Raw genomic sequence first — 21,793 nt, 5'->3', positions numbered from 1 at the left:
AGTAAAGCATCTTTCTCATAGGTTTGGCTTGGCTCACAATCACTGTGCCGAAACAGAGTTGCAATAAATATGTATTCCTTTTTGCCCCTCTGATCGTTGCTGTGCTATTGCTGCTTTGCTTGTAGATTCGTTTTTGCTTTGTTGAAAAATGTCTTCTAAATTCACCCACTGTTAATCTATCATGTCACAGATATTACCTCGAGAAAAAGACGCAACGAAGACAGAGAAACAACAAAATACAGATTTAATAGGATTCGTTGAGGATAGAAATGTCATGATGATGTGATCTGCATGTTCTGACATTTTAAGGCATTGTATAGACGTGCAAATTCACTGGTGAGCACAAGTGGGTTTGATGTCTGGTTTATGATCATTTTTTAAGCCATATGTTGACCCCTGGTTGTTCGAACTCTTACAACTGCCCTGCCCGTTCTCTTTAGTGCATTTTCAAGTTGTACCAGAGATGGGACCAAGTCACACATGTGCAAGTCTCAAGTAAGTCCCAAGTAATTTTTTATTGGGCAAGTCAAGTCAAGTCAAAGTCAAGTCACCTTATTATTGCAATTTTAGCTTGTTTAACCCTTGCTTGTTGCTTGTTCACAAAACGTACAGCCGGTCTTGTGATGAGCCGGTCGGCGTGCTGTCACGTTGTCTGGAGTTAATGTTAGCAAATAAATTTAAAAAAAGGTTTCACCAAACCGACCACCCCGACCCCGTATCATATCAAGCTAATGTTAGCTAACTACCGACTAGGCTAACAGGATAATATTAGCTAATTTTACAAGCACTTACTGATCAGAATGGATGTTCAAATGACGAACAAAGTTGGAAGTTGTCGTCTGGCTGTCTGAGATGTCGATGCCGCATGTCTTGCACTGAGCTGTTCGTCTTTTGCCGTCAAAATGGTAATTACGAAAGCCGAAGACAGTGGCTGTGTTCGAAACCGCATACTTCTCCTACTACTCATACTAACTTTAACTTTTTTAAGTTCCCGGATGCATACTAGATACTCTGAAATGTTGGGTATGCATCGTGAGGTTACTACTCATACTCAAACTACCCAAGATGCAACGTAACGTGACGTCGCCGATCGTCATTTCCTGTCAAAACGGCAGTTTCAAGCTAGCTACAACGAGGGTAGGTTCACTTCCTGTTTTCAAAACAAAAGCACCAATTGTATCGTAATGGCTTTCCCTATGATAAAAGGCAACGGGTATTTTATTTTGTGAAAATAACCGGAAGTGCGTTGCTAACTGCGGCTAGCTTTAGTAGCGCCGAATTCGTGGGATCAAAATTATACATAGCCGCTATTTTGTCAGGTTTTCAACACGTTGGGGATCTAAGCGACTACTTTCTCGCCTGCAAATGTTTCAAATGTTGCTAAAGTTATATATTTACAGAGTTTATAGCCCGAGCCGAAATCAGCCGGCCTGAAACTGATTGTCGGCTGATTTCGGCTCGGGCAGGACCGAAATGCATTGTGGGTAAACGCTCTGCATACTGTCTGATCGATGAGTATGCCGTTTGCAAGTATGTAGTATGTAGTATGTAGTATGTAGTAGGCGGTTTCGAACACAGCCAACGACTCTCGGTCCCCCTCCCGCTGACATGTTGATGCATATCTGATATGAGAGGGCGGGTCTCTCCAATAAACACGCCAGGTATGTAGAGAGGGCATGGCTGATTGACAGGGTCGTGATCCAATCATGACGCCATTCTCAGCCTGCGCTCCTACCGGGTAATCGATATCATTTTTTTAATTAATTTATTAATTTTATATTCAAACTGAAAACATGAACTGAATAACACTCAAGTTAAGTCCCGAGTCTTTAACTTCCATGTCAAGTCACAAGTCATCAAAACAGCGACTCGAGTCCAAGTCACAGCGACTCGAGTCTTCATCTCTGAGTTGTACCAATAGAAATCTTAAGGTTTCAAGTTTAGTCTCCTGCTGTTTGAAGACTAATTAATCTAACCGTTACAACTGTCCAGCCTGCTTTCAGGGCAGTTGCTAAGGGACATGGTTAGGAAACTGCAGTTATACTTCCACACTGATATGCCCAAGCAGCATAAAAAACGCTGCCTGATCTGCCGTTGGTCCATTGTGTGCTGCTGAGCAGCTTTCACCATCTGCGCAGTTGACCCTAAGGAGCCATTATATCGGCTGCAGATCCTTAAAGTTCTTGAAGATGCTGCCGTGGATCAGACCTGTTTCAGGTCATCCCCCAGCAAGTCTCTCTGAGAGTCACTGTTGGAAGAAACATACTGCTGGCTGGGAGCACACCTCAAGCCTCAGGGTTCGTTTACACTAAGCTAACAATCGGCCATTGGGCGCATCTGGAACGTGCTGAAAGCGCTCACTCTGATTGGCTCCTAACTGCTCATCTTTTTAAAAAAAAAAAAAACAAGCGACACTCTCACATCGTGACCATGTGGAGTGAAGAAACTGAAGACCAGCTGATGATCATGACCACAGAGAGACCAGTTCGGTTTGACATTACTGACAAACACAGAGCGTATACGCTGCTATGTTTGTGTTTTTCTTCACTGATGCGTTCTACCGGTTTCTGTTATTGTATCATTTATGTAAATGCTGCTGCCCCCTTCAGCACAGTCGAGCTTTGTGTTCTTGCCCGGCTGGAAGTCTGTTCGGACACTGGTGACACAGTAAGACCCAGCGGTGGCCCTCCAGTTCTCCTGCTTTTGTGGTAATTTACCTGGATGACGACAAATATTTAATTTAAAGGGATAGTTCGCCTCTTTTGACATGAAGCTGTATGATATCCCATATTAGCAATATCATTTATGAACATTGACTTACCCCCCGCTAAGTCCTGTGAGCCGAGTTCCAGCCTCGTTTTGGCGTCCACGAAGGTAGTCCGGCTAGTTGGCTGGGACTAAAAAAATAAAGCGTTTTGCTTCTCAAAACAACATGCGTTCAAAAGAGTAATACATTTACATCACAAAATCGTTTTGCATGAAAAAGTCAGACCTCACAATCGCTTGGCGCTATTTTTGCCTCCCTTGATATCAATGCGTCAAGCCACCTAGCGATAGCCGCACCTGTTACGGTGTTTACTGCTTGGAAGCAGTGGAGTGCTTTGTCTGCTCTTCGGTCTGCACGGTTTACATTGGACGCATTGATATCAAGGGAGGCACTATATACGATACAACTTGTATCGTATATAGTGGCAGTCAAAAGTTTGAGCCCACCCACTCATTTAAAAAGGCTCTTTGTTGTTGGTTTTTTTTGCGTCTTTGCCTCTTTTTTTCTAAGTCAACCTTTAAAACGTTGCATGAAGAGCAGGTAACATGAAAGTAAACAGTCGCGGTAGTTCTAAAGATTTTGTCGCTGCACAACTCTTGGAATGCACTGACCAGCACATGCTGATGATATGTTGCAGAAGGCCTTTGGGAATGTGTGACTATAAATGCACACATCACCATGCAGTTTTCCACAGCTGTGGTTTGCTACAGGCTGCTTAACAGAATTAAAGATAACCGAGTCCTGTTTTGCTGCTCGGTTGCACTTTCTTTGTGCATGTAAATGTGAGCAACCAGAAACACAAGCGGTGCATTTACTGGATACTTTGTGTTGACTTCTGTTTTTGGAACACATGTTCATCTGTTTTTTCCCCCCAAATATGCCTTTTTTTGTGTGTGTGTGTGCAGAACAGAGCGTGGACAAAAGGCTGGGTGTCTGGAGAGGGTGCTGGGGAGGGGGTGAAAGGGATTGATGGGTGATGGGTGGGGGACTGGAGGAAAGAATGATGGCTGGGAGTCTGCAGGGGAAGGCTGGCTGGATGTGAATTTGGGAGGGCAAAGGTGGGGGTAAGGGTGGATGCGTGTGCATGTGTGTGCGCGTATGTGTGTGCATACATCTGCATATCTGTCTGCATGTGTCTAAGAGCAGGCATATCCTCATCTGCCAGTGAACTGATGTGTGTTTGTGTGTGTGTGTCTGCACTGCATGCCTGTTTGTAGGCTCGTGTGTGTATTCTTTTGTTTGCTCTGGGTTGCTGGGTGATGGGACCAGCTGGGAGGGCTGAAGCCATTCACTTCCCTTCTGCTACCCTGACGGCAGCCAGCAGGGAGGGAGAGAGAGAGAGAAGGAGAGAGGGGGTTGAAAGAATGAAATAGAGGAGAAGGGCATTAAGTAAGTAGAGGGGGATGTTTATATATCTTCACCAAGATATAGGAAAAAGTGCGAGTGCAATGAGACAAAAAAGAAGGAGAGCGGCAGCAAAGGTAGTTTTGAGCAAGCTCGGGGTGAATGAAGAGATTTGTGAAGAAAAGTCAGGGGTGAGGGAGTCAAGAGAGGGAAAGTGTGTCAGACTGAATCGTGATAGAGCAGCGGAGCTGACTCAGCCAGTCTGGCCTGGTGTAGGAGGGCAGCAGCAAGAGAGGATGTAACAGATTACTGTGCATGGAACTACATTATTCTGTTCAGGGTACCCATTCCATCAATATAACAAACATTTTTTTTATTTGAAAATTATAGCAATGGATGGACAAACAAACTATAACTGTGTTAACACGACTGCACTAATGTGGTTGCAGCAAAAGTTGGTGTCTGCTTAATAATTCCTCAACAGTTATTGTTAAATCAGAGCAAAAATGAAGAGAGTGTTCTATTTATAATTTGATAACCATGAACGGTGTTAACTACATTTTTATACTGTATAATGATAGTCACTAATGCTGAATGCTAAAACATATTGTAGCTATAAATTTCAAGGACGGTTCTAAAGACCTGCAAACATTATTCCTAATCATCAAACATGACAGCTCTACATTGGTTTAAGTCAGGAGACCTTTGAATCAGACCAATCCACTGAGTTGACTGATTCGTCTGACACCATGACATGATTTATTACAAACGATAAAACATTAGATCCAATGGTGCTTATTGGACTAATAATAAGTGAATCAGAACTGTGGGACTAACGCCATTGTCAAACTGTGCACAGTGACAACAGTGTGGCCAATTATTTCCAATGGAATGGAGCTAAAACGTTGTTAATGTGGATGAATTATGCAACCTCCAGTGGTTGTGACGGCAGTTACGTGTGAATTGCAAAAATGGTGTACATGAAGGTAGAGGTCAAACTGTGAAAAGATGATATTTTAGTCCTAACTATTGGTGTTTCTCTAACCCTAACCAAGGGAAGTTACAGGCTAAACCCAGCCAGTAAGTGAAAAAGTTGTGTCATAGCATATGTTTCCATGTAACCAAGGCAACCAGCGAAATGGCATACGTGGGCAAGACGGTACTATTGTAAAAAAGATTGCATTTCAGACCTAACTTCCAACATTTTCTCACAGCCTCCTCCTGCAACACACACGGAAAACCAAATTCAAAAGCTCAAATGCAGGAGTTCCTGCACCTGGAGAGAGACTTTCTGTGGAGTAATACTTTGGATGCTAGTCACAAACTCTAAAACCCTTAATAGGCTGCTTGTAGAAAAATAATTAAGTAAGTGTTGGAAAACATTTCTTCATTTGGACAAGTAAAGTCAGCAAGCAGGATGTTTAATGTCAGTGACCAATATCTCCCGAAAGTTTGCTAGCATCGGCTAACGTTGACAACGGCTAGCTACTAGTTGCACCTCTGAGTGTACCAAAGGACAAATTTTCTTTCTTATAGATACATTTTTTCTTTGTAATTGTCAGCTTTTATGTTCTTATGGTCACTTTTTAAAAGTTCTTCTTTTTTGTATTCTTGAAAGAGTCGAGAGAGAAACAACTGAAATAGACAAGCTTGAACTTGATGATGAAAATGCATTGCTCATGAATTTTAATGTGTAGAGACAATGGAAACAGTGTTATCCAGAAGAAACGTATCTTTGAAAACACTCTCAAAAGCAGAGATACAAGACCTGCACTTTGGTGCATAGAAAAGTCAAATGTTCGTAGATGCTCTGTAACAGGTACACAATGGCCCTCATTTATCAAGCCGTCGTAGAAAGCATCGTAGATATGAGCGGAGAACTCGTCGTACGCAGAGGCTCAAGTGAGATTTACAGAACATGCGTACCACACCAATCCCATCGTAAGACCGAGCGGCTGTTGATAAATCCGGCGGCTGAAATCCATCGTAATGATCCTAACCACGCCTTCTACAAAAGGCCGCACCTTTGCGACAAGGCGGCAAAGAAACGCTGTCAACGCTGTAAATCGCAGACCGGACGAGTTATGTATTTTCCCCTACTGTGATGGTCAATAAAATGTGATAAACTCCAGATTAATTGAAATCTAAAATCGAACGATGTTTTACTTTTTCTCCAATAAGATCAGGAAGAAGTGGTCCGATATGAAATTTGCCACCAAAGAAGATCGCAGCTCTCCGACGCAGCATGTCACAAACGGGGGGGGGGGGGGGGGGGGGGGGGGGGGGGGGGGGGAGGGGGGAGAGAGAGAGAGCTCCGATCCAGGTTTGAGTGCCTTGGAGGAGAAGGTGGCTGGCCTGATCGGAGCTACGTCTTTTTTCCTTGAATAACAGAATGCTTACCAAAAGTCAGAATCGCTGAATAAGTTCCTCTCTCCTCCTGAGCGCTCTTGGCTGTGCAGGCTGGTGGAAGGGATCTCTGGGTGCGGGGTCCTCTGGATGTACATCTGGAAATGGCACTCCGCATGCAATAATAATATTGCATACCTTTTCGGGCGTATATAGAAGGGTTCCCCCCGCAGCCGAGAGACAGATCCACCTGCCCTTTAGGAGCCCTGTACACCTCTCCACAGTGGCACGCGTACTATGCGCAGTGTTAAAGCGCCTCTCCTGTACGGCTCATAAGCCACTCATCATTTTCCCGAAAGAAATCCTGCCGGTCCCGGAACACTCTCTCGCGCCTGATGCGCGCGTTCAGGTCCTCTAACAAAGCCAGATCTGCCATCGTTTTGCCATTACCGCGCCGCTAGAATCACCTCTTAAATAGGCGGTTGAATAATGAGCCATCACTCTTCCAATTACGGAGTCGTACTTGTTTAATTTTTTTATTTATTTAATTTGCGTTTATGTTTATATTTATGTTGAAGTCAAATAAAACATGGGCCTTCTTTGAAGTGATAAGTCTGTAATTTTAACCTAGGGATTTGTTGCGACTCATGAGGCACGCACTAGTGACGCTGCTGTTTATGTATGATGTTTGATAAATGCCAACCTTTGCGCTGAAAAGAACGTACACACAACCTACGCATGTTTTTCGTCTTACGCAAGTTTGATAAATGAGGGCCAGTGTGTTCTGTGAGGATTTGGTGCTTTTTTCTTTATCGTGATGACTGTGTAACAGCTCTTTGGAAATTTTCCCGTAGGTTTTATGAAGAAAGTCATTTGAAGATTTTTCTGGGTCACCTGGAAAATTGTCACTGCCAATTTTGATTATTTTGTGAGTAAATAAATAACTTTTAAAATCCTTAGTTGAATAGAAAAAACGATAAAGAGGAAGTTGGACCGACTAATCCCTCGCTGTGTGCCTAAAAAGGCAATCCTAACGTTAGAATTGAGGGTCTGTACATATGAAGACAGCCTCAAAGCTATAGTAAGACTGCAATTTGGCTTCCAAACGAATCTAAACACGATGTAAAACTTCACATTCTCTATGAAACATCAACCATTATCCATAGACTCGCCATATTACGCAACTAATCGTTATTTCATTCCTGGTTGGCGAAATACAACGAAAGTTTTCATTTGAATGATTTCGAACTTCGCCCGGTGATCAGTTTGACTGCTAAGCTAGTAGCTCGTTTGCGTATTTGCTTGTCGATTTATGCATCTTCTTACCACACAGTGGTTGACACACATGCAGTGTGTATGTGCAGCATTCCAGATTTAGTTTTAAGACACAAATTTTCTACACATTGTAGAAAATACGACAGGTAATACCATTTTCTTCATTTCAAAAAGATCTGCCTCCATTAAAAGTTTGCCCAACTCAAAGTTTTTTCAAAGTCTCGGCTTTTTATTGAGAAAATACCATATTTTAATTTCCACCTGTCCTTATAGTTAGAAGCAAACATTTGATTAAATGGACATAAATACTGGCAAATGAAATCAGAGACTTGATTCGCAATTCTGATTGTTATGGAAAAAAGTTGACTGATTACTGATTTGTAGGTTAATATAGTGAATTCTCTGAACTGAAATTAAACTAAAGCGTTTACATTGTCGATGGTCAATTGGTTTTGCATCAGTATGACTACGCAAAGGTACTCAAGAGTCTGTCTGTCAACCAAATTTAGAAATGAACCTTAAAACAAATAAAGAATAAATAGCAGTAGGATCTATGGCTAAAAATCAGTCTCTTATGTAGAGTGTCAGTCAGTTGCTGACATTTCACATAAAACCCACATTCAACCGAGACCACGAATCGGTTGTGTTCTTTTGAAAAGAATGTACTGAATCCTAAATACTTTGTTTTGGAACTATATCACCATCTTTGGTGTATTATTTCCATGATTGCCCTCTCATCATTGCTTTTTGGCCATCTGTAGTTGATGGAAAAAGAGCACAAGATAATAAGCAATTTCAGTTAGACAAAGAAAAGAGTGGAATGAAATAATCAACGTAATCTCGTGACATGATGAATTCCGTACGTTTGTCCACGGAAAAATCCGCAGCAATTTCACGATGAAGGCTTTAAAATTGTACTAGTCCCATACTGCGATGCAGCTCCAGTTGCACCACTGATGACATTTCCACTCCTGTGGACATGACAACGTAATGATGTAAATATGTTAGATGTAAACTATGCTAAAAAATGCTATGTGACATGGAAGCGGGGGTTGGGTGGGACCTCGCTAGTTCGAATCCCAACCTGTGCAATCCTTTCCACAGTCCTTTCAGTTTTCTAATTCCGCAGTTACTCACTTTGCTACTTACTTTTATATTCATGACGGCACCCAAAACAAAACAACTGCTGACCTATGTGGTGACTCACAATTTTTAAGCCTGGATTGCGAAACTACTGCATGTTGGACACGTGGAGCAACTTTCCTACTTGGTAGGAAACTTTGGAAATACACAAAAGCATGATTACTACTGTTCTGAAAAATACATTTTCATGCCGGCACATATTAGAAGAACAAAAAGCCGGTTCCAGTACATCTATGAAAGCTCCACAGCAGCAGGCTGAAGCTGCATGTGTTTCAAGAGATACTAATGGCACAGGAGGAATTTTTCTTGACGACTCAGCGCTTACTGAGCTGTGACGACTTTATAAGAAAAAGAATTGTAAACTTTCAAAGTGTACGCACTGAGGAGAATGACGACTGAAAATGTAAAGATGTTTGTTTGTTTCTTTATTTGTTTCAAATCTGTATACAGAATAGAGTTTCACAATTAGCTACAACACTACGATTTGATAAGGGGATGGAGGAAGCTTTGCTTTTAATATTCCAACCCCTCACTCAACCGCTCACAACAAAACAAACACAAAAACACAATTCACTGCAATAACTCTCAACACAAACACAGGACAAAGACAGAGACACAGACAGGCCCAGACAAACTCCAACCCTAACCCCCCCACAGAATATACATGTGCATATACATATGTATACACATACATATATATATATATATATATATATATATATATATACACGTAACATACACAAGATCCGTATATTAAGGAAAAAAATAAATAGATAAATAAATAAAATAAAAATAGAGAACATGTCACATCATACTACATCAGTAGTGGTAGTTGTAGCAGCAAGAGTAGTAGTAGTTAAAAAAAATTAAATAATAATAGTAATAATAATAAAATTAAAAAAAATAAAACTACCAATAGTTAATACAGTAGGTTTTTGGGCATCAGTCGCTCTCCTCCTGGTATTTCCTCATCACCTTTCTTTTGAACATTATTTTAAACTTTACCAAATTTGTCCAGGTTTTTGTTTCCTCTGTTAGACTGTTCCATAAGATGGAATTGGATGTGAGAAATGTATATGTGAATGGGAGGCCAAGTTAGAAATGTATCTTATTTAAAGTGCAGGCCGGGGTGTTTGTGGTTGAATGTGGTTCTACACCCCACTTACAGCTTTTCTTCCCCTTTCAGTTTCTTTCTGTCATTTTGCCAATCATTTCCAGTGTGTTGTACATTGTGATAATAGAAAATGGCTCATTTGTGATTGGAAAGCACGTGAATGCTCACAATCTAAAGTTGCTACAGAGCGCGAAAACTGGAGAGACGAGAGGCAGATAAGCAACTAAACCTTAAACCGTGCCGGAGCCGCGGCAGCTTCCTTGTGTGCCGTGACTTTTTGAGTCGGCTTGCTTTCTCCCGAAGATTAATGACCTTCCTGTTTTCAGCTACAGTATCTGCCTCCGCGGAGTTTTCACTGCAGTTCGCTTTGACTTGTGCATTTTGGAGGGGAAAAAAAAACAAACAAAAAAAACACTGCAGAATTTATGTTGGAGGCAAGACATCAAAGATGTGCGTGGGGGGGTGGAATGCACACACATGAGATACTAGAGTCTGTAACAGGCAATAACACCCTACAACACCGCTACAACTGATATCACTCTTAAGTATTTCTTAGATTGCCACTATTTTTTATTTTTTTTGGCCCCCACCGCTTGGCTAAATTCTCCGCTGTCAATTTGTTTTTGTTGAGTTTTCTCCCAGTCCACAGAGGTATCTCTGTCCCTTCTACTGCTCAGCTAATGGTGAGTTGCTGCACTGGAATGTGTCACACTCACCAGTTTGCTATGGATGGGTATGTGCACACACACACACACTTTAAAGGGTTACGGTAAGCCCATAACTCTGAGCCAAAACCAGCTAAACACACAACAGAACAACTATATGTCTTAGATGGTTATTATACATGCCTCAGAATGTCTCCACTGCTTTAACTGATCTGCTGATCATCACGTGCTCCACTTTTAAACTTACGCTTTCAAGTGAAACAATTCATCAACTTGTAGATTGTTAAAGCTTCTCTGTGATATTTGCTCTCTCGATTCGTTCGCCTGACAAATATCAGAGAGCAAAAACTATTCATTTCAGAGGTTATGAAACAAGGGAAAGACACAAGGACAGACCAAGCAACAGAGTGAGAGAGAAAGAGAACAACAAATTCTTTCCTGTAAGTCACCTGACACTGGAGGCGTCACACCAACCATGAATAAACATATCTCCCCTCCCTTTCTTTCTCTTTCTCTGTCTTGCTGTCTGGCACTCGCGCCCATTTTATTAGGCAAGACACTCTTCAAAGATGACAAATTGTGTTTTGTGTGTTTCTCCAACTTTTTTCTATCCGTGCACCTATATCCCTATATCTTATGCACAGAAAAAAAGGAAGCTTGCTGAGTTCAGAGAAAAAGACACAAATCCCATCTGCAGAAGTTTTTAGACAGGTGTCACTCGGTGTTTCTCTCTTTGTCCACAAAGGCCAAGAGAAGAAGACGAAAAAAGTGCCGCTCTCCAAGTGGGGAGTGAGGACTGTTTTCAGCTGCGGATTGATACTTATTTACTTCAGCCCATATTCAGAGTATTTACAGCTCCAGAACAGCCGATGTGTCATCAAATGTAAACTGGTTGCTGTCTGGGTTTTCTTTATGATATGCTACATAATGATTAATAGTTTTTAATGAGGCAAAATTGGGTACGTGTCCCTTTAAAAACGGTTCCTTACGTATACGTGGGGTGAGATTCGGTTTGATTATTCAGATAAGATTCAGTGTTGTCTCAAGCAGTTATTTCATAGACATTTAATTTCACTTGTAAATAAGAGCAGGTCTTTCTTCATATATACATATATATATATATATGTGTGTGTGTGTGTGTGTGTGTGTGTGTGTGTGTGTGTGGCAAATAGCCCTTAAAGTAAAGATTTTAATTTTAATGTTGATTTTAATGTTGATTGTTGTTGATTGTTGTTGATGTTGCTCATGTTGGGGGTGGTGGGGGGATAGTATGTGTGCAGTGTGGTTGTCGGTGTGATGTTGTGTGTGAGTTTATGAATTGAATTGATTTTATTACTGATTTTATTATGTAAAGCACTTTGTGTTGCTTTTTTCTTTAGTATGAAAGGTGCTATATAAATAAAGTTTTGATTTGATTTTGATTTGATTTGATAAAGTGACCATCCAGGATTTAGGACACAGGACCTCATTTCCAAGTCAGCCAGGGTGTAAGAAATGTGTCCAGGTGGTTTTTTTTACATTCCATGCAGTCCTTGTGAAATCTCGTGTTCCTGTTGCTAAGCTAGCGCAAGTGAACGGCTATGCTCTAGCCTGCCCCGAAAACACTCTAAAACTATTTATTTAACACTGAAAGCAACTCAATTATCATGGCAGGTTATCGATGCAAATATATGTGTTGATGGGGGCGTTTAGGAAGTTAACCAACCTTGCAATTGTGTTTGATCACCATCAATCTCTCTTGCGGCTCCCTGTTGATGACAGTGTGGTTACATCACAACTGAAGACAGCGAGGTAAAATTGCGCTGACCCCGAGAAAATAGTCCCTCAACATTCTAAAATCCAGGCAGTGCTAGGTCGGTTTTATTTCAAACCTCATTATATGAAGACAAAGATTTACATTCGGAGCCTGGCCTAATTACGGTTTTGTTTTGAATGTTGTTTAAACTGGATAAGACTGTTTTTGGGACAGGCTAGAGCATAGCCGTTCACTTTCGCTAGCTTAGCAACAGGGATATGGGATTTCACAAGGACTGCATGGAATGCAAAAAAAACGTTCTGGACACATTTCTTACACCCTGGCTGACTCGGAAATGAGGTCCTGTGTCCAAAATCCCGGATGGTCACTTTAAATAACTCGAGATTATTTAATAAAAGAAAGAAAATACATTTTTCATTTCTTGATTGTACAGGAAAAATGCATTTGATTGATACAGTATCATGTCAACAAAACAGTCACCTTCAACCAGACTATCTTTCAGCAGTAGGTGTTGTCATCACCCTGCCAAGTAGTGTCTAAGCTGTGGTGGAAATGCTCAATATTCGTCTCCTCATCTTGTGTTGTTGCTTGTGCTAGTTGTTTTAGCATCACGACGTCTTACCAGATGAGTGTTCAAATGTGTCATTTCTACCTCTGTACTTAATGACCTGACCTTTTTCTCCAATGTTCCTTCCTAATCATCAGTTCTGAGTGATTTCCAGATGTTGAGATGTCTCACGCTGCATTAGAAACTGCTTCAACATCGATGATTTTTGTTTCTCTCACAAGCAAAAAACAAGTGCCTACCATAAGTGCTTTACCTCGAGATCTGTGCACGCAATCGGGTGGGCGGGCCTGCCGATACACCGCTTTAATAAAGCACAGAGTCCAATCACGTGGTGCGCGCCGGCACAGTCATAATGCTCTCACACTCTTACATTTTACGCTGACATTGACACCGAAGTCTCGATTTGACTAGAATCTGCAACAGAGTCTGTGTGCCATTGACCAATTTAAGGCACATCGACAGATCTGTATGATTATGTCTTCGGTGTGAACATTTTTTAGCTTCACCATAATGCTAAATAAATGTGCAAAGTCAGACCACTATGAGCAGATGTCTGCATTCACAGCAGCCTGAGGTATGTTGATTAAATGACACCGCGCGGAAAATGGGCGACTTATGAAATGACGGAGTTATTCGAGTACAGTTGAGCAATACGTCCGCGCAACTTTAAGTATTCATTAAGGAAAAAAGAAACTACTGAGCACCATTTGTCACCTTGACAAACACGTAATGAATAATAAGATCACGACCACCGTGAGATAAAGGGGTTGAAGTCATTAAATTCTATCGATAGGTGTAAAGCTTTGAATTTTCTTTTTTTTCTGGAACGGGAACCGTGTGTTTGTTTTGTTGTGTTTGAGTGGAAAACAGCAGAGGGTGATATGCAGCCAAGTTCACCAAAGCACTCCAAATATATTAAATCGTGCCAAAGTCTGGAGCCACCCCTCATTTTTCTTTATGTTATGCCAGGAAAACAGGAAATAGATGCAGCGATCTATTGAGAAATGTGCAAACATGAATGGAAATACAGTAAATGCAGTTTGTACAACTCTAATGAGCTAGAAGGTCAATAACTGAAACTACCCTTAGTCTTTAACACTTAACTGAACCCTCTTAACAAGCTTTGCTGTCATTTATTTAGCGTAATAGTTCTCCAGGCTTCTCGAAGGACATCCCAAAGCTCTTCTTTGGATGTGGGCTGCCATTTGTTCCGTTCTCTGTCAGGATGATCCCACACTGCTTCAGTAATGTTGAAGTCCGTGCTCTGGGGAGGATTAATCCTCCATAAAAGACCTGTTGCAACTGATTTTCAGCCCACTCCTTGTGGCGTTTGGCACAGCTCAGCCTTTTCTCCTGATTTCCCTTCCTTAAGAACGGCTTCCTGACAGCCACCCTTCCATGGAGCCCATTTCTGATGAGGCTTCAGTGAACAGCTGATGGATCAGCTGAAGGTTTAGATGCATGTCTCATGTCCTGTGTCAGGTCTCTGCTAGATGTGTTCCCAGTTCTTGAGGACATCACTTTCAGATGTAGGTAGTGGGTTTTTTTTAGTTTTAAAGCTGTCAAACTGTGCTATATTGGACGTCTTTTGTAAATGTAACAAAAAGATGGGAAAGATTGTGTCTTCGCAACAGGCTGCTGGTAACAAAGTGTTTAAAGATGCCATTTAAAATGGGTTCTTTACTGAGTTGTCTGTTATGTGTAGACACAACACCGGTTCATTCCGTGAGTTAGGTGCCTTTTTATGCTGGAGTGATTTATCGGTAAGTGGTTTTTAAGAAATAAATTTCAGGTACAAGAACTAGATGGGGAAGTTAGTGTAAAAGGAGCCAATGTTCAAAGAAAAGAAGACTTTCAGAAAACCTGGAGCACTCTTGCTCAAAAACCACTTCAAAAGATTACAAGAAAGTCTGGCTCTTTGGAAGCAATCTGTACAGAAATGAGGAGTGGCTTGTGGTTTTTTGCACAGGACTGTAGTGCATTTATATTCCTGCGAGTTTAAATGTACACGATGTGCTCTTTGTTACTCGCTTAGTGTATTCGTAGTCATTTGACATAATAACCGATACATTAGCACATTTAATCCAACTTATATTTGCGGAATATTAGCCAGGCAGTAACTAGGATTTTTTGTCTTATCATTCGTTTGCTTCTTCCTCGTGGAACATACACACTTTAACTGCCATTCACTGTCAAATCAAGATGTGTGTAACTGCTTAGATCACCGACACTACAAGAAACCAGCGGTGAGTCTAAGCAGCTGCGCCACATTTTGGAAGCTTATTTGACTAAAATCTTAGCGCTGTAGGAGGCTGGTTCGCCTTGCTTACTTGTTCTTCCGCTTTTGAAGTGTGTGAGTCAAGGCACTTAACAAGTGTTTGAAGTCTGAGAGTAATGAGAGTAAGAGAAGACGATGTGTTTTTCTGTGCGTGTGGTTGGGTGGGGGGGGGGGTGTGCAGACAAATGAAGAGATTCCTTTTCACGCCCCAGTGGGCTCTGTCCAGCTTTGCGCGTGTCTGTGTTTCAGTTGAGAATCGACTAAAACTGCTATAGCAGAAAATGAAGCTCTAATCGTGGATATTTCATATGAAGGACAAATCATCCTGTGTGGGTGTGTGTGTGTGTGTGTGACTGAGGCAACAGCTGCTTATGGGGCAGAGACGGGGAAATGACGGACACTCATAAAGAAGCCGGTCAAGAGACAAAGAAAAAGAACAGGAGGAGGTAGAGACAAAGAGAGGGAGAGAGAATAGGAAAGAAAGCAGATGGGTGATTTTTTTTGGTGTGGAGCCCTCCCCTCCCTGCCTCCCTCCTCCTTTTCTCTCCATATCGGGTCTGTGTGCCACGCCCATGTCTAATAGTGTTGATATTCTCATCGCACACACCCCTCAAATCTGCCAGACATGGATGTTTTCCTCTGGTTTCACCTTTTCTTCCTTTGTAGCTAAATTTTGAAGAACCTTGTTCTCCAAAAATACACTACAAAGGTCACCATGCCATGCTGGTCCACCTCCCCATGTGCTTATAGGTTCCACGTGGGATGCAAGTTAAACTTTCTGTCACACACTGATAGCTGTGGCAATAGATTGACAAAAATCGCCCCGTGCTCGCTCACCTGAAGCACATAACCTATTATCCTATCTGTAACAAATGGCTTCCAGAGAGCTCCAGGCTTGTGCTACACACCAAAACACGCCACACGAGCCGGTGAACATTCAAATACAGCCCAATTTGCAAAAAACACTGCTCTGAAGAGAAACCACTCAAATTCAGTTTCCACTGTCATTTCAAATGATCCTGGATGAGCCCCCAATCATTGTTACGACCCGTCTCATTGGTCCGTAACAAAGGTTAAGAGAGTATTTGGTTTATTAGTAAAAAAACAGCCTATGTTAAAAACTATCACCAACACACAACGAGCTTCAGAAGTGGTGATCTGCCTGCCAGCCACACTAATCTTTTTGGTTGTTATCCTAATCTACGAACCTTACGACAAATACATTTTTGCCATTTGTGAATATAGATGAGGGCAATGATTCTTAATCTAATCAGATTTGATGCCTCCTTTTGGGGGGAAAAAAATAACTCTTGATACTGTAGATTTGTACATAGCGAATGTTTATTCACTATTTTAATTTAATTTAATTTAATTTAATTTAATTTAATTTAATTTAATTTAATTTAATTTAATTTATTTTAATTTTAATTTTAATTTTATCATATTTGCTTGTTTTTACTACTTTAATTGTTTTCATATATTTTACTGTATGCTGCTGCAACAAAACAATTTCCCAAATTGGGATTAATAAAGTATTTATCTATCTATCTATCTATCTATCTATCTATCTATCTATCTATCTATCTATCTATCTATCTATCTATCTATCTATCTATCTATCTATCTAATGTAAATTAACAGGACACAACAGAACTGATAGATGACCACCCAAAGGAAATTTGTATGCACACGGCTCAAATGCACTAAGTCAAGTGGGTGCATGTCCATTGTGGCCACTGTAGAACATGATATATACACCAAAACCCTCACTTAATGGCTAGAGATGGTCTTGCACTCACTTAGTCTGCAGGAGAGGAAATTAACAGCGAAATATTTCAGTCGTCAGTCCAATCGTATAGACACAGAGCCCTGAAGCGATGGCATTGTGATAACACGGGACGCTTTCAGACTGTACAGCTCTAAGAGTTCCTTCAGCTTTTCACTGGTTTCAGCAGCTGATATTAAGAACTGTTGATTATTTGAGCGAAATGTTACTTTACCAAACAGGTTCCAGTGCTACATTCATTTGTTCCAGCCATCGCTGGTACAATTAAGTCCTGATAACCATAAACTGACATTGTCTGGATCAATAATTGTACACTTTAGTCTTTTAGACCAATCATAGCAGAGTTACATCCCAAATTGTTCCCCTTGTGTTGTGAAAGCTTGTACTTTAGCCTGTGTTGTCCTGGTGTTTACACCAGGCCTGAGTTCTTGCCTGTAACTGTCAGCAGTCTACAGTGAAGCAGGACATGCCACAGCCTGACCCTCTCTAAGAGGCTTGGAGTTTTTTTTTTACAAAACTGTAAGCTATCATAGCCTTGTAGAAAGGAGGAGCATACACAGGCTGGAGCTCCCAATCGATTCAGTGGTTTTGCACCCCTAAAAGAAGCAAGGAATGGGGTGACTTGTACACACAGGCAAATATGTAGTGCAGTGGCCAATATACAGACCGATCTCATTGGGCAGAAAACCAATGAACTGGCGCAACTGTCTATTGAGCAACTATTTGGCTTGACATAATTCATTTAAACTGGCTGGTTTTAAGTGTTTATGCTGTTATTGTTCCTGCAGTAACACAACAGTGTGTTGCTGAGGGCCTACTGCGGATGAAGTATTGCAGGTCTGATTAATTGATCTCTTTCTGGAATCAGTCATCTTCAACTTGAAGCCAGTGTGTAGTGCAATGTGTAGCGATTCCTTTATTACCAAGATAAATATGTAACAAAGAACGAAGCCAGTCACAAAACTCGTGAGTAACACAGACTCCTGTGTGTGTTTTAGCCTTTAAGTAGATGGTAAATAATGCTGAGATTATTAATTTCACTTTTGGACAAAAAATAAATAAAAATTTTGGTATGTTGCAAATTTGCGACAACGGGCATAATGGTCAATAATAAGATAACAATAACACAGTAATATAACAGTGAAAAAACAATGTTTTTTATTCAACCTTTTTTTTTTACATATTTATTTATATAAAGGTTCCTAGGTCCGTAGTGAATATGGACTAACCGGCATTGCGGGAATAAAGATGCTATCTCAGCTGGTTGATTGAGTCAAACGGTTTGTAGCATATATGCGACAATAGGCGTTAAAGGTAGGGTAGGAGATCCTGGATTTTGAGTCCAGCGAAGCTGCATTTTGAAAATACACAGGTAAAAAGTCCCAACCCTTTTCTTCAGACTTTCCCCCGAAGCCACGCCTCTGGAGTACATGAACGCGCACGAGCACGAAGGTGCACGAGCGCTGTTCTGACAACAAGCATCGAGCGCTGCCGTATTTAGTATTTAGTATATGCTAACTATACGTTTAATAATGCTAGGTGCTAGCCAAGCTGGCTCTAGTTTAGCTTCCTGCCAAGCTTCTGGACGCGTAATTCATTCACGGAGCAGGGTACGCGCACAGGGGGGGGAGGAGGGGGAGGGAGGAGCAGGTTGCAGTTTGATAGACGGCATCAGAATCCAATCATCGTTAACGGTCCGTTCAGTATGATTGGATAGTGTTTTTCCTGGATTGTTCGTTCTAGAGGCCACTAAAACTTTTCATATTTGTGTCAAAACTTTTAATTAATTGGTTGCAATGGGGGTGTGAAGAGTATTTCAAGCAATATGTAAAAAAAAATGTTCCAGAGAAAGAACCCCTAGCCCACCTTTAAGGGGTTAAATGTTCTGGATGGTGGCATTTTCTGCTCACTTGTGTGTATGAATTGATAGACCTTTATGATTTTTTTTGTTTGTTTTTTAAAGCACCGCCCCTTGCTACAGTGAATATAAACGGAACAATGGAATGGTTGGTGATCTAATTCTGATGACAGTTATTACCAGCCAAAGGTGTGATACAGCGACGGATGGAAGCAACATGTAGCTCCATGTACTGGGTGATGATGAGTGGGACCGGTGAACTCACCATGAGTCAGGTTCACACTAATAGTACAACACACTCACGACCAAGGGAAAGGAAGACGAAGAGAGCCTCATAAAACAAAATGGCTGAGCATTTTTACAGGGTTTTGAACATGTGCTCTTTCATACCGTTGCGTAGTCTGGTGATTATGGCCATTTTCATTACACGTTTTTAGAAACAATAATCCAGCCTTCAGGTTTGAATGCATCGAGCGACTTTTGCATTGTGCTTTTGCAGGTTCCCTTACTGATAGTAATCAGAACCTCAGGAAAAAACAGAACCAGAGAAAGACAAGATAGGTGGAGAAAGCAAAATGCAGTTAAAACAATAACAGAAAGGAACATACAGCTTCGGATAAAGGCAGTTCACCTAATGAGCAACTGTAGTGTAAGTGCGGCTTCTGTAGAGAGAGGGAAATAAAAGAAGAGCAATAATGAAATAAATAACGATAGATGGAGGGAGTGTGGGAGGGAGGGAGGTATGTTGTCGGTGCAGCTCTCCAGTTGGTGTTGCTATGGCCCTGCCCTCCCTGCTCACTGAGCCATTTCCTGTTTTTGACCTGAAATCTTTATTTAGAGCCATCCCTTCTCACTGCTCAGCATTCGTGAGTCAACTCAGAGTCCAGAGAGATGAACGCAGGACTAAAATCAGATCTCCATTCATCACAGTATCTACCTATGCCTGCATGCACAGAACTAGCCCGGCTAACCTGCCTGTTGGCAACACCGGAGCTGAGGTTTCCCTCCGGGTTAAACTGTTAAACAGCGTGATCGAGATACTTTGAGATCTACATCCCTGTTGTTAAGAATAATATGATATCCTTGTATATTACTATCTGAACAATAGTCTCCGTAAGCTCTGCAGTCCGACGCCTTCGACTTTTAATTAACCTTTCGTTGAAGTAGAATAAACAGATGAATGGTTTGTAGAAGGTATTGAATTAGGAGTTGATAATGTGACTCTGAACTTGTATGGACAGATTTTGTTTGAATAGGTAGTAGCCATGAGCTGAAGCTGTTAACCATGATCCCCTGATTAGCTTATTTGGAAGCGAAAAAAGCCAAATATTTACGTGAAGATTTTTTGGATCACTGCTGTCATACCAATTTTTTTTTTATGTGTGACCAAGCCATTCTGGTTTTTGATGTTCCACTGTGAAATCAGGAGAAACTGAATGCTTTTGTGCTAGTGTTGGAGCTCGGTAAACACTGGACTCCGATAATGACGCAAACACTTGAGGGAAAAAAACTAGAAGACTTGTGAATTAGGTGAACAAATCGGTGGAGAGCAGGGGGGCATCGAGGCCACAAACGGTTTAATATGCCCGTTTTTTGCCCCAGATATGCTCGGTGTGCTGCTGTTTTTTGTCTGTGTGGAGCAGACTCTGCTGGGTTTTTGTTACTGGACATCACCCTGCCATCTGCTGCAGGGCAGGACTAACATCGCTCCCCAGCCCAGCTGCACCCTTTGCTCGTTGCTTGTGACTACTGACCACTCGTATGCCAATAAAATAAAAAATAAAATATTATTTTAAGTTTGCATAGGATGCCAAAGTAGACAAGGACAAGCAGATTTAAAAAGCAGCTTTTTCCCTAAAGCCATAACCAGTCTCAATTCTGACACTCACTGATCATCCCTTTGGACAATTCCCTATTCTTGTGCAATATTCAAAAATTATGGCCAAAAACTGTTGTGTGCAATATATCCATTTACTTGAATCTACTTACACCTTATTTATCTATCACCACTAACACCATATTTTATTTATTGTATTTACCATAACAAAAACTGTGCATCTTTACACCCTTCCCTTTTTGTACATACTTATATATTTTTTAATATTTTTATTTTCTCTTTGCATTGTTTTTGGTGGCTTTAAATTTCGCTGTACCATGTACAATGACAATAAAGGCGTTCTGATTCTGATTCTGGAAGGAAAAAAAAGATTAGAAATAAAAGAGTGTTAGAAGAAATGGGCCTTAAATGAGGTCTTGTCACATGAATCTTGCTTCCAGTTCACAAATTGAAAATATCAGAATCAGAATCAGAAAAAACTTTATTTATCCCCGAAGGGCAATTAGAAGGGCGGAGAGCGGTACATTAAAAGAAGAGCAAGAAAATGGAATCACAAAGAAAAAGAAAATAAAAACACAAAAGGGGGTGACAAAAAAATAAATAAATAAAATATTTAGCAAATGAAAAATCAAATTAAATTAAAAAAATTAAAAAAAATTAAAAAAATAAAATAAATAAATAAATAAATAAAAAAATAGGGCGTCGATAAAATTAAAATGACAATGTGATTAAAGTGACATTGTAGTTAACTCGATTAATTAGACTAACAAAGTGGGGGGGGGGATAAAGAAACAATGTTATAGAACAGTGTATGTGTTGGCGCGTGCGTGTGCGCGCGCATGTGAGTGGAACTGTGGGCGGAGCCACACTGACTGATTCTCGGGGCAGCTGCTCGGTTTCAGCTTCTCCTGGTGCCTTCACCAGCGCCTCGTAAACGTTCCAATTTTTTTTATTATTTTATTTAAAACGGCTCCTGGCACGACAGTAATTATGCAGTTGTTACATTAAAAAACTGTTATAGAACCTCAGGTGCTGCAGCTAATGTTTAAAATAAAA

General features: G+C 40.9%; 1 protein-coding gene across 2 annotated transcripts in view; it reads left to right on the top strand.

Moving 5' to 3' along the window:
* Window positions 1-21,793, top strand: part of sertad2b (SERTA domain containing 2b) — a 46,393-nt gene that overhangs the window by 10,660 nt on the left and 13,940 nt on the right. The gene's annotated exons all lie outside the window — the stretch shown is intronic.

This window comes from Odontesthes bonariensis, chromosome 2 (assembly GCF_027942865.1).
Source record: "Odontesthes bonariensis isolate fOdoBon6 chromosome 2, fOdoBon6.hap1, whole genome shotgun sequence".
Classification (NCBI taxonomy): domain Eukaryota; kingdom Metazoa; phylum Chordata; class Actinopteri; order Atheriniformes; family Atherinopsidae; genus Odontesthes; species Odontesthes bonariensis.
The sequence above is the reverse complement of the archived record's forward strand: the minus strand, read 5'-3'. Positions and strand labels throughout refer to the sequence as shown.